At 45.6% G+C, this 13,377-nt stretch overlaps 1 pseudogene; it reads left to right on the forward strand.

Annotated features, from left to right (window-relative positions):
* The first annotated feature begins 11,840 nt into the window (after positions 1–11,840).
* Positions 11,841–13,034, forward strand: LOC114620253 (annotated as a pseudogene).
* Positions 13,035–13,377: the final 343 nt, after the last annotated feature.

Genomic DNA, 13,377 nt, shown 5'->3' on the forward strand with positions numbered 1-13,377 from the left:
CTCTGATGGCAATGCGGAGCCACTGATTCAGCCACTGTGTGAACACAAGTGCTGCCATAACTCTGAGATATGATTACGAGTGCAAGTGCATATACTCATGTCATACGAAGTGTTTTGAGCTGTGTTTTCGGTACTTTCATCCAAAATCTGTACTCACTGGTGGCCTGTTTTTTTTTTTAATTTATTGATTTCGTATACAATGTTCTGCACGTATATATGCCTGCACACAATAAGAGGGCACCAGATCTCATTGTGGATGGTTGTCAGCCACCATGTGGTTGCTGGGAATTGAACTCAGGACCTTTGGTAGAACATCTGTGAGTCATCTCTTCAGACCCTATTTGCTCTTTCTTAAAACTGATTTTTTTTCTCATTGATATCTCTCCATGATCTTGCTTTCCATCCTAGCTCAGTACATTATTCCTTATTTGTGAAGCCCTCAGTAATGGACAGCTGTTGGGAGCCGACTCCTAGCCGAAAGTGTCTATCATCTTTGCAGCCATCTCAGGCCATATACCCTGACAAGAGACTTGTTTTCAACAGCCCGAAACAACTGAGCACACTCTGATAAACATCTTGTTTTTCTCACATATCTTGTTTTGCTGTTTAGTGCCACCAGCTGCAAGGTGCACGTGATATCCACGCTGCTGAGTGCACGTGGTCTCCTCACTGCTAGCTAGGCACAAGTGATATCCACACTGCTGGGTGCACGTGGTCTCCTCACTGCTAGCTAGGTGCTCGTGATATCCACGCTGCAAGGCACATGACGTAGTGCCTTCAGCTGTGCTTGTCCACGAGGGCAAGGCACGTGGTAAAGGGTATAAATACTCAGGATTTCCTTCCAATAAAGGAGACTTGAGAGACTTGATCAGACTCCCTGTCTTGTCTCCATTCTTCGCGTCTCCGTCCCCACTCTCTCTCTTGCTAGGCCCTGACCCGCGGACCGGAGCAGCAGAACAGGCGGTTACAGACAGCCTTGTTTTTGTAACCCAAGGTTTTCCACTGAGGCCCAGTGGTTTCTATAATCAGAATCTGCATCTCTGTTCACACTCCACTATCCTGCCAGAATGACCTCCTTACCTCAGGAAGAGCCCTGTCCTATAAGCATGCTAAGCACCAGGCTTGTTGCCCAGGAGAGGCAATGCCCAGGTAAGCTTTTTTACTTCCCAGTCTCTCTTGCAGTATGAGGGCTCAGCCACCCACAGAGGTAGTGGTTTGGTAATTTGCCTTTATTGCCTGTTCTGTCTCCCATTACAACGTTCTATTTCCCTACCAGACTTCTAAACAGCTTATCATTCAACCTGAGTCTTCTGGCCTTTTGTTGTGTGTATTTATGCACTTTGTGACTAAGTTCAAATATGCTCCTATACAGCGGAGATGTGTGTAACACAGTCTCGACATAGATTTACTTTATAGTGAGTTGGGAGAATGGCAAGTTAGAAGCCAGTCTGGGCTACATAAGGAGCTGCTGCCTCAGGCGATCAAACACTAAACACCAGGAAGATCTGCCTTTGTAAGCACCTGTTAATAGGATCCATGTGTGAATGAAGATCCTTTCCTGGTCTAAGACAACTTCAATAAGCTTCCTTTTATTCTGGGGACTTGATTTAGTGGCTTTATGTGTTGTCCAATGCTGACTAGTCAACTTAATCCCAGCAACCCTACCTTTCATTACTTGATCACCTTGCTTGGAGTAGGTGTGGCCTTGCTGGAGTAGGTGGGGCCTTGGTGGAATAGGTGTGGCCTTGGTGGAGGAAATGTGTCACTGGAGGTGAGTTTTGAAGTTTCAGATGCTCAAACCAGGACCAGTGCCACTCTCTCTTCCTGCTGCCTGTGGATTCAGATGTAGAACTCTCAGCTACCTGACATGAAGATAATAGAATAAACCATTCTTAACTGTAAGCCAGCCCTGTAGTGTAAAATATTAAAAAAGCAATCCATGCTGCTACCAGCAAGGCACCATCGGGCCTCGTTCTAATCTTTGGCAAACTCTCTGACCTGGAGCTTCGAAATCTCGCCACCTGACTCACTAAGTTCTCGCTGGCGAGTTACTACCATGCCAGCCACATGCTTCCAAATTCCCACAGCCTTTGGGGGTGCTCTTCTTGCAAACTCGTACTTTGTCGCTGTACCTTTCTCTCTGGAACCCAGTTGAGCTGCCAACATGAAGGAAAATACCACACAGACTTAGTTCAGAATCAATGGTAACTCAATCGCTGGGTGTAACAACTAGCATCCTTATTTATAAGCCATTCTAAGTTAAATCCTCTGGTAGTGGATCCAAATGGATCTGCCACCTGAAAGGGGGTCTCTGCTACCTACATTTCTACCTCCAGTCTCCTCTCCTCTCTCCTCTCCTCTTCTGAAGTCCCTCTGTACAACTAGGAAAGTCCCACCTTTTTGCCCAGTGATTGGTTTCTTTATTCATTAGAAAGGTCACATGACATCCTGAGTACATACTCCCAGGCAGCCCTTCTTGGGGAAGCTGAATTAGCATCAAAATACAAACAGCACCAGGGCTATCCCCAAGGCAACCCAATTAAACGTATTTCTTTATAAGACTTGCCATAGTCATGGCGTTTCTTCACAGCAATAGAAACCCCAACTATGACAGTATCTGAGAAGATAGGATCCTCCTGTGGACCATAGCCCAGGTAGTATCAGCCTGGTGTTCAGCAAGAATCCTGTTATCTACCTGCAATCCTCCTGCCTCTCAGGCCTCCTCCCTACTGACCTCTATTCTGCTCCTTAGCCATAGGGTCTCTTCGCTTTTCCTGAAACATGTATCTGCCAAATGTGGTGGTTTACACCTTTAGTCCAGAAACTTGGGAGGTGAAGGCAGACAGATCTCTATGAGTTTGAGGCAGATGAGGTCTCTACAGTGAGATCTAGGCTAGCCAGGGCTACACAGTGAGACCCTGTCCCAAAAAATGATTATCTGCACTCTAAGTGGTTTGCTTCACTGTCCTGGGGGCTGGGAAGTCCAAGGTCAAGGGACCAGCAGATTCAGTGAGTGTTGAGAACACCTCCATGCATCGAAAGTTTTGATTTCAGGCTGTGTCCTCGTGTGACAAAAGGGCATCCCTTATGTACCTTGCTCATACTGCCTCCACGTTTAGAAAGTTTTGTCACAGAGTTTTCCCCATTCTCCCTATTCCATCTTCTTTACTCAAGGTGCCCCCCCCCCCACTTTTCCTTGCTGCCTCTGAAGTTGAGCTCCGCCTCTCTCCCTGTTGCAAACCCCATTGCCCAGAGCCCCTACACCTATCACAATACTATCAGGATGCCTGCCTTACTCTTCTTGCGCAAGTAAACGGTATCTTTCCCTTTCCATAGATGTATAATGTATTAGAACCCAACACAGAACAGACAGGTTGTGCTCAGTGTTCACTGCAGCTCTTGAACATATGAGCCAGGGTTGAGATTTGTCTGTATTGCATGTGACCAGATAGACAAATAAAGGAAAAGAAGGGAACTACAAAAACAAGAAAGACAGCCTACTTTTGGCTGAAAGCCACTACCATTCACCACAAGTGAGACTTCTAACACACAATTTAAAACCTAAGTAAAGCAACCTGCTCTGTTGGGTTTGGAGGGATCGGAGGGAAAGGCCTGGGGGTTCTTGATCCCACCAAAGCTCTTTCTGTATCCTGAGGATCGTGAGCAAGGATCTCACCAGCCAGAACAAACAACGTCTGTTATTCCTCTGGCTTTTGCTGACTTGGGTCTTGGTTATAAGGAAGTTACCCGGTCCACTGCACTCACAGAAGATGACAAGCCATCTGGGAACCTGTGAGTGCAGACACACCCACTCGTCAGGAAGGAAAATATCTACCATTTATTCTCCACAAACAGCTAGACTTTCCAGGTGGGGTGCATAGTGTCATATTAAACACACACACACACACACACACACACACACACACACACACACACACACAAGCATGCAGTTGCTAAGTGATAGGGTTCCTGACATCAAGCAGCAGGGATGAAAAAGCTCTGCTGCGTGACTTCATGCTTCTTGGCAATTCTGAGCATTTACAGACTTCTCAGGTAAGCTACAGAACACTTAGTTAATTCCAACTCCAGATTAACAATGATTTATTTCTAGAGTAAGCATGTCACAAATACTGTATTGCTCATACACAATTTATGAGACTTACTTATACCAAAGCATTGTGCTGTTTACCTGAAATTCAAATAAACTAGCAATCCTGCACTTTTCTTTAATGAATCCCCCAATGTTGACTTTCTTGTTTTCTTCTGTCAAAGCAGTTCTTGTAGAGCTCACGAGTGGCTCGGACCTGTTCACAGTATCTCATAGACTGTGTAGATTTGGAAGATCTTGTGGGTGCACAGTATGGTAACTTCACTTTGGAAAACTGTTGGATACTCTGATCACCCCAAGGCCATACCCACCTTCCCTGCCACTAATCTGAGCAGCAGAAGGCTATCCAACTTGATTTTTTTTTTTTCCCTAGCAGATGAATCAGACACTGTATGTCTCAACCTAGTTGCTCGGGGTCAAGTTGAAAATTTTGAAAAATCTGTTTGAGGGCTTATGGTAGTTTAAATAATATAGTTTTGTGCATGTGAACACTTGGTCCATAGTTAGTGTCTTGCTTGGGAAGTCTTAGAAGGTGTGGCTTTGCTGGAGGAAGTGTGTCAATGCTTGAGGGTTTAAAGACTTGTACCTTTCCCAGTTCACTCTCTGCTTTGTGCCCTCAGCATTCTGTTCTGCTGACGTGTCTTTGTTCCACCACCATAGACACCAATCCTCTGCAACTCCCCCAAATAAATCCTTCTATATGTTTTTAATCCTGGGAACGGGAAGTAACTAATACAGGAGTGGGTAGCAGGGGTTGTACTATTACTGTCACAGATCTGACTGTGTTGCTTTTGGTTGAGGAATGTGGACGTTTTTTGGTAGCTAGGGTAGAAAAACAGGGCTTAATGGGACATGTGGAAGCCTGGAAGATAGTACCCAGCACAATTAAGACTATGGAGACTCGGCTCAAGAGGTTTCAGAGAGGAACAACATTATCACCTGTGTTAGAGACCCTTCCTATGATACTTTTGACAAAGATTGTAGCTGCTTTCTACTAGTGTACTGAGACCTCGCCTGAGGCTAAATGTAAACAGAATGTACTATGGACTAGGGAGGTGGCTCAGCACTTACCAGCACTTGCTCCTGCAGAGATTCTAAACTGCATTCAGTTCCCAGCACCTACATGATGGCACAAGGCCATCTGTAATTCCAGATCTAAGGGACTCAGCCATCCTCCTCTGACATCCACTGGCACCAGACACACACATGGTGCACATATATACCTGCAGACAAAATACCCACACACGTAGAACAAAATAAACAAATTTTTAAAAATAAGTTAAAAGTGATGGACTAAGATAAGATCTTTGGCAGAAGAGATATTAAGATGCCCTGACAGTGATTCTGTCACATGTTTATTAATAATCATTCTTATCCAGGTCTACAATGAAAAAGAACAAATAGGGCATATTTACAGACACACACACACACACACACACACACACACACAAGTTTCGAGAGTAAAGAACACTGGCCAGCTTAGTGTTTCAGGGAAACTTGCACTGGATGAGAGACTGTTACTGCAAAACTATTATCACAAAAAGAAATAAACAAAAACAAAGGACTGATCTATACTGATTTACAAAAGAAGGAGCCCCCAGGGGAAGATCCCACCCAGCTATCATCTAACACCTGAAAGAGAGCAGGAGGCATTTGCTGCTCCTAAAAGGCAGATATAGTCAAAAGCTAATGCTGACGTGATTCAAATGGGCCAGGGTTCATCCCAAGCTGGTAGCTGAACTCAGCAGTGTCGTCCACGGGGCACTGGCTTTAGAATCATAAAAGCTAAGGGGCCATGGAATCTTTCCCCATGGCTTCAGAGAGAGCCAGAGGGCAGAGAATATATGGCAGGGAGTCCTTGTGTGAAGACCAGGAAAGCAAGAGGCCCTGTGAGGCCAGAGCATGGAGCTGTGCAAGTGAAACTCCTGCTGCATTTGCTGTGGGGTATTTGTCAAGGAGAGCGGCAAAAATACAGGGAGTGGAGCTAGGCCAAGGCAGAAAAGTACGTTGTAGTCAACAAAGTTGGAATGGCAGAGCCTATGTAAGCCTTTTGACATCAGACGTGGAGCTAAAGGGTTTGGCATTTGCCTGCTGGGTTTCAGTCTTGCTTTGGTCCAGTATTTCCTCATTATGCCCCAGGTCTTCCTTTTTGGAATGATAATATATATTCTGTACCATTTTATTTTAATTGGATATTTTATTTACATTTAAGATGTTATCCCCTTACCTCATTTCTCTCCCCCCACCACGCCCAGGAACCCCCTATCCCATCTCCCCTCCTCCTGCTTCTATGAGGATGTGCCCCACCTACTCCCCCACTCCCACCCCCCAACCCTCGAATTCCCCCACACTCAGCATCCAGCCTTCATGGGACCAAGGATCTCTTCTCCCACCTATGCCTGACAAAGCCATCTTCCCTTATATATACAGCTGGAGCCATGGGTCCCTCTCTATATATTCCCAGGCTGGTGGTTTAGATCCTGGGAGCTCTGGTTGGTTGGCATTGTTGCTCTTGCCATGGGGCTGCTCCTTTAGTCTTCTCTTTAACTCTTCCATTGGGAACCCCTTGATCAGTTCAATGGTTAGCTGTGAGCATCCACCATTGAATATGTCAGACTCTTGCAGACCTCTAAGGAGACAGCTATATCAGGCTCCTGTCAGCATGTACTTCCTGACATCCACATCAGTGTCTACCTTTGGTGACTTTCTGTGCCATTTTACGTTGGAAGTATGTAATTTGCTTTTTTATTTCATAGAGTGTGACAATTACCAGATTAACAGATTGCTTTGAGTTTCAGAGACTTTGGATTTAAAACTGGTGTTGTGACTGTAAAAGACTGGTGGCTGTAGTTTTAATTGTTTTTGAAACCTACTTTTAATATGGGCTCTTAAATGCTTTAATCTCCCTTCTACCCATCCCCCCCCCCAGAGGTAGTAGAAAAGAAAGGTTATTAGGATATCGGGTTGGGGGGGGGGAGTGGACTTGTTTAGAAATTTTTCTTTGGAGCAAATCCCATCTGTGTTGTCAGGAAATCGGCTGTTCAGTTCACAGGTCAGCAGCGGCAGCTCAATCCACTCGAAAACTCTTCACAGATATACCATCAGTCCAGTTCAGTAGTGTCAGGATAGCAAACATGAATCAGCAACAGTAGCAGGACCTAGCAGATATAACCAGGCTTCAGGCAAAGTGGCAGGAGTCAGTAGCAGTGACCAAGACCACCAGGGACGCCAGGAGAAGGTCTCTGCCAAAGACGGGAGACCAAGAAGCATTGCAAAGCAAGATATGAAAGCAAGCCCCTGTCATTCTCTGTTAAGTCCTATTTATACTCCCTCCAGACATCACGTGTCCTTCACAGGTCTTGGCTCACCATGTGTTTTGCCTCAGCACATGAGTTTATCTTAGCAAACTCCACATGCACCCGTGTCAGCTGACTTCACTCTGCCAATCAGCCCGAGTTCTGGGAAGCAGCAGCAAGAAGCCGCAGGAACCTCTCGAGAAGTTTTTTGGTGCATTTCTCTGTATGGAGTCATGCCCAGTGGAGCTCAACAACACATGTAAGGCAAACGAATACATGCGTGTTAGAGATTGCCCTTTCGCACGCTTGCTTTAGCAAAAACATCCTTTCACCTGTGTCTTCTGCTTCAGGAAAACGCCCCTTCATCTGTTTGCCTCAGCAAAACACCATCCGACACAACCGACTTACCGAAGAAACCGTAAGTTCCGCTTCAGGTGGCTTTGAAGTTGGACAGTGTATTCTGCACTGTGATATGGCCATAAGCCACCAGAGGACAGGGAGAGGAATGTGGTGGTTTGAATGAGATTCCTCATAGTTCCAGGCATTTGAACACTAGCGTCCCAGTTGGGAGACCTATTTTAGGAAGGATAAGGAAGTGTGGTCCTGCTGTGGGGGAGAGTATGTCACTGGAGACAGAAATGACATCATTTCCAGTTCACTCTCTCTCCTCTGTGCTTGTGGCTCAAGAGGTGAACCCTCAGCCTCCTGCTCCCTTTGCTATGCCTATATTCAACCATCATGAACTCTCACCCTTTGAAACCATTTGCCCCAATAAATCCTCCTTTCTATGACTTACCTTGGCCATAGTGCTTTATCACAGTCTCTCTCTCTCTCTCTCTTTTTTTTTTTTATCTTTTTGTTTTGTTTTTTGAGACAGGGTTTCTCTATGTAGCCCTGGCTGTCCTAGAACTCACTCTGTTGACCAGGCTGGCCTCGAACTCAGAAATCTGCCTGCCTCTGCCTCCCGAGTGCTGGGATTAAAGGCATGCGCCACCACCGCCCGGCTTTTTTTTTTTTTTTTTTTATCTTATTACAATTTATTTTGTCATATTTATGATATACGTGACAAAATAAAATATAAGATAAAGCGAAAACCATCACACTGAGGCTGGACAAGGCAACCCAACAGAAAAGAGACCCAAGAGAAGGCACAAGGATCAAAGACTCACTTGTTCACATATTCAGGAATCCCATAAAAATAATCAGCTGTAAGATAATGCGCACGCACGCGCGCGCGCACACACACACACACACACACACACACACACACGACCTGGTGCAGACCCCTGCAGGCCCTATGCTTGCTGGCTCAGTCTCTGTGAGTTCATATGAGCCTTGCTCAGTTGAGTCAACCAGCTTTATTCTCCTGATATCCTCCATCCCCTCTGACTCTTTACACTCTTTCTACCTTCTCTTCCACAGCATACTCCTATTGTTATTTAACAATTAACAAATACATGGTCATACCACTTTATGTCGATGTCCAATCTTGATTTTTTTCTTTTATTATATAATTGGGTTTTGTTGCATTTGATGCATGTAATATAGTTAAGGTCTTTATGTCTACCATCTATAAAATAACAATGCACACACTTCTTTTTGTGACCCTACCTGGCCCTGGGGATCATCAGCCAATATCTGTCCACAAGGTCAAATGGAGCAGAGCTGACAGATTGGGGGAATGGAAGCCCTGTGAGTACATACAGTAATGACAACACTGGGACTAGCTTCAGGGAGATAGATCAACTTTACTCAGGGTGAATCAAGGGTTATATAGTTTTGGGTTGTGGGTAGGAATATCCAGGGTGAGCAAAGGTTATTGGCTAAAGACTTAAGGTGCTGAGAAGCCTCATTAGCATGGGGAGTCACTCCAGGAATCTTAGGTGCTAGCTGAATGAGTTCTTATCAGGAGAAAGGAAGTTGAACCTGTAATTTTAACCAAGGCTATGTGACACTCTGCAGGTAGAAGTTGTGTCGGAGTTTCAAGCTCCCCAGACAAGGAGAAGCCCTGACAATGAAGACAATGAAGGAAGTCTGACACTTTGCACTAAGCCCAGAAGGCTATCTAGATGATGGTAGACTTCGACTTTAATTAGCAAGGCAACATGTAATCATTTAATTTTGTTAAAAAAAAAAAACCTTTCCACTATATGTTTGTGTACATGTTTTATTTCATTGTCAGTATTACTCAGAATATGACAGGAAGGGACATATAACTATGTGGACATTGTTTCCAAAATTGTTGGATGTTTTTCCACCTCTTTTCTATTTAATTATTTAAATGTAAATCTTCAAATTTTATATATTCATTTTGAGACATAGTGTGTCTATGTATCCCTAGCTGGCCTGAAAATTGATATATAGATCAGTCTAGCTTTAAAATGATAGATATCCACTTGTCTTTACTTCCAGGGTACTGAAATTGAAGGTGTGCACCACCATGGCGAACCATTTAACACGTTCTATTTCTGTTTCAGTGATCTATTTCCTCAGTTTTGTTTTTTGCTTTTCTTTTTGTACTTGTTTATTCCTTGTTAATCTTCTGATTTATCTTTGTTTTTGTGTTTTTTTCCTTATGTTTGACTCTGTCTTGCCATATCAGACTTGAGGCGCTGTATTTCCCTTTTTTTGTTTTCTTCATAGAGGCCTCTTCCTTATGTCTTTGTTACTTTTCTATTGATGTGATAAGGTATCATGAAGGTAATTTATAGAAGAAAACATGTAGGCTTAGGTTTTAATAAGGATTTTCAAATTCTTCGATCAACCTTCTAGCCCACTATCCAAAGGCTGGGGAAGAAAAGATAGTAAATAAGACACGGGGATGTGGAAACCACCATCGGGGTGTGGGTGTGGCAGAACGCAGCCTAAGATGGGAGCCCCCAGCTTGGGTGAGAAAAGGCACAGGCTGAGGCTGAGGAGTCGGGAGTTCCTAAACTCCTGGGAGTCCAATCGCCTCTGGGAACTGTGTGGAGTCAGGAATGAGGGTGCTGTGTGGGTTGGTGATGAGCCTGGGGGCCCGGGGGAACTTTGGCTTAGCTCGGGGGTGAGTGTTTGGGTCCAGAGATCTAGAGGGGGAGATTTAGGCCGGGAGGCTCTGTGTGATGAAGGCCTCCTCCCATGTCAGTTCTTGATGAGACAGTCCTTGCTTGTCCAAACTATATATGATGAAAATAGTATATACAACTTACTCGGAGTGGACCAGAGGTTAAATACCTTTTGCAGGAAGAAATGTCCGAGAAGGAAAGCTTATTGGCTAAACCAGTCTGGGCTACATAAGGAGCTGCTAGGCGTCAGAGCTCATTTTATTTTGTGCTGGGTTTCTCAGTCCCTGCATGGATGTGGGTGGATGTGCTTTGAATGTGGTCATGAATGCTCTTGATTGAGTACTTTCATTTAGCAAAACTTAATGACTGAATTAAAGACAAAACTTTTTTTCTCAGATGAGAGGGAATAAGGTTTAATCATTACTGTTTTTCAGATCTCGTCCCCATTTTCCCACAACTAAAGCTTATTACAGGGACTTCCATTTAAACATAAAAGGCACAAACACGTAATTAACAGTCTTCATACCCTTAACAACCCCCAAGAAAATGATGGAATGGTGGAACGTAATTTTGACAAAAAGTGGTGTAAAGAATGAACACGGAAACAAAGAGAACAAGGGAAGGGACAACATCAGACCAATCTTAGAGGCTGAACGTGAAACCAGAGCTAGTTGAGTTAGAAAGCTAGAGAGGGAACTCGGATGTCTGAACATGTCTAGGTGGAGAGTCAAGAAGATGCTCCTTGGAGCTTCCGGGATGGGAGAAGTCAGCAAACGGGCATGGGCAGTAGGAATGGGTAACCATTTGTGTGTAGCCCCGATTTCATCTCTCTACATCAGTGACCAGTTGGCCCAGCCCCACAGATAATCCACTGTGGGCAATACTGTGGAAGGAGACAGGGTTAAGTGTTCTGGGATGGAAATACGGATAAAGTTAAAGTATAACCAAATGTGTAGCCTGCCCATCTGTAACGTTTTCCCGGGGAGCCAACTGTCGCCCCAGCATGCGTCTAGCACGTGGCCTGTGGTACGAGTAGGCGTGCGCTGCACGTGGCTCTTCCTCCCCAGCGTTCATCTCGGTTCGCTCCTTTAGCTTCACTCTCGCGACACTTGGGTAAGTCTCAGAGGAAAAGAGACACGGCCAACAAGCATGGCGGGTTTAGGTTGAGGTGAGCAAGGCTGACCTTGCGGGGGCCTTTGGAATTAGGCTGTGTGTCTCAGAAAAATTTCCAGGCTCCTGACTTCTACAGCGCCGGGGTGTCAAGAGAAAGGGAACTGCTTGGGGTGGAAAACCTGAGGAGAGACGGGAGGACTTCCGGTAGGTCGAGCCTCCAGGAGCCGGAAGTAGACGTGAGAGTAAGTGACTTAAGGACTGGAGGAGTGTAAGATGGAGATGGAGGAGAAGAGGGTAGAGCCACAGGACTTCCTGAAGAGCTTCCAGGAGTTCCTGAGCCAGCAGACTCGCCGCAGAGTGAACCTGCTGTCTGGGGACCTGATGCAGGCCCGAGGCCCTGGAGCCCCCGGGGAAGTCGTGGACCAGAACCGAGTGCTGATGGTGGACGACTTCGAAAGGACCCTGGACGGGAAGCGGCAGTGTTCATACTGTGGCTATTCCAGCCAGAGAACAGCTCGGCTGATGGAACATATGAGAATCCACACGGGTGAGAAGCCGCACAGGTGTCGCCTGTGCCCCTTCGCCTCGGCTTACGAGCGGTACCTCGAAGCCCACATGCGCTCCCACACTGGAGAAAAGCCATACAAGTGTGAATTGTGTGCTTATCGCTGCAATTACAGAAGCAACCTGTCCTACCATCGACGGCACAAGCATAATTTGTTACCACTGACCGGTCCCAGGGCCTCCTTAAGCGGTGTGAACATGTGGGGGACCTTACAGAATAGGAGCAACGTGGAGGATGGCAAACGGGGGGTGCTCATCACCTTACCTCCACCTTCTGTGGTCGTTCAGAAACCAGATCAGCTGAGCGATTCTACACACAAGATCCCAAATGTTCAGAATGGCTTCTGTGACACTACGGATAGAACTTCAGTTCCCAGACTGCCAAGGGACCCACAAGGACTCTTGTTTGCGGATAATCCTTTGGATCAGCTCTCTGACCTACCAGAGTACTTGTCCACCTTGCCACCTGAAAACCAAAGCCCCGTCTCTGCTGATGTAGATTCCATCCTAGAAGAATGGAAGCCTTTCGTGATGCAACAGCCCTCTGCCCAAGGGAGTGTCCCTCAGAGCGCTCTCATAGTCCTCAGGCTTTCTCCACCATCAAGTCAGAGAGACTGCAGTCCACTGGCAGGGCCAAGCAGCCAGCCAAGTGGTTATACCAACAACCCCATCCTTGGAAACAGCCAGCCAAGCAGTCCAACCGCGACCTTGCCGCCACCGCAGGACCCTCCGCTTCTTTACTGCTGCCAACACTGTGACACATACTTTGCAGACAATGTCCTTTACACTATTCATATGGGATGCCATGGGTATGACAATCCCTTTCAGTGTAACATATGTGGATTCAATTGTGAGGACAAATATGATTTTGCCTGTCACTTTGCACAAGGTCAGCATCACTACGGCTGAGAACGACCAATTGTGTATCTCTTTACCCAGGTTAGCCTTTTAGGGTGTTTATAGTTTTAGTTTTAGATTTTGGTTGCTCCTGGTAAGGCCTTTTCTAATTTAAAAGCTTGCTATAGTTGGTAGAAACCTCTCCCCCTCCCCCACCATTCCTCTTTTGATACAATTACATCTGGTCAGGGTTGCACATTAGATACTTAACCTTTTTCTTCCCATCGGTAAGTCATGTGAGAATTGAAGTCCAACCAAAACCTTACCAGGTATTTAGTTATATTTTCCATACTTACAGCCCTTTAGGCTTTAAGGATTGTCCGCACTCTTGATATTTCTGATAGTCGTTGAATTT

Source organism: Grammomys surdaster, unplaced genomic scaffold (assembly GCF_004785775.1).
Source record: "Grammomys surdaster isolate TR1022 unplaced genomic scaffold, NIH_TR_1.0 167, whole genome shotgun sequence".
NCBI lineage: Eukaryota > Metazoa > Chordata > Mammalia > Rodentia > Muridae > Grammomys > Grammomys surdaster.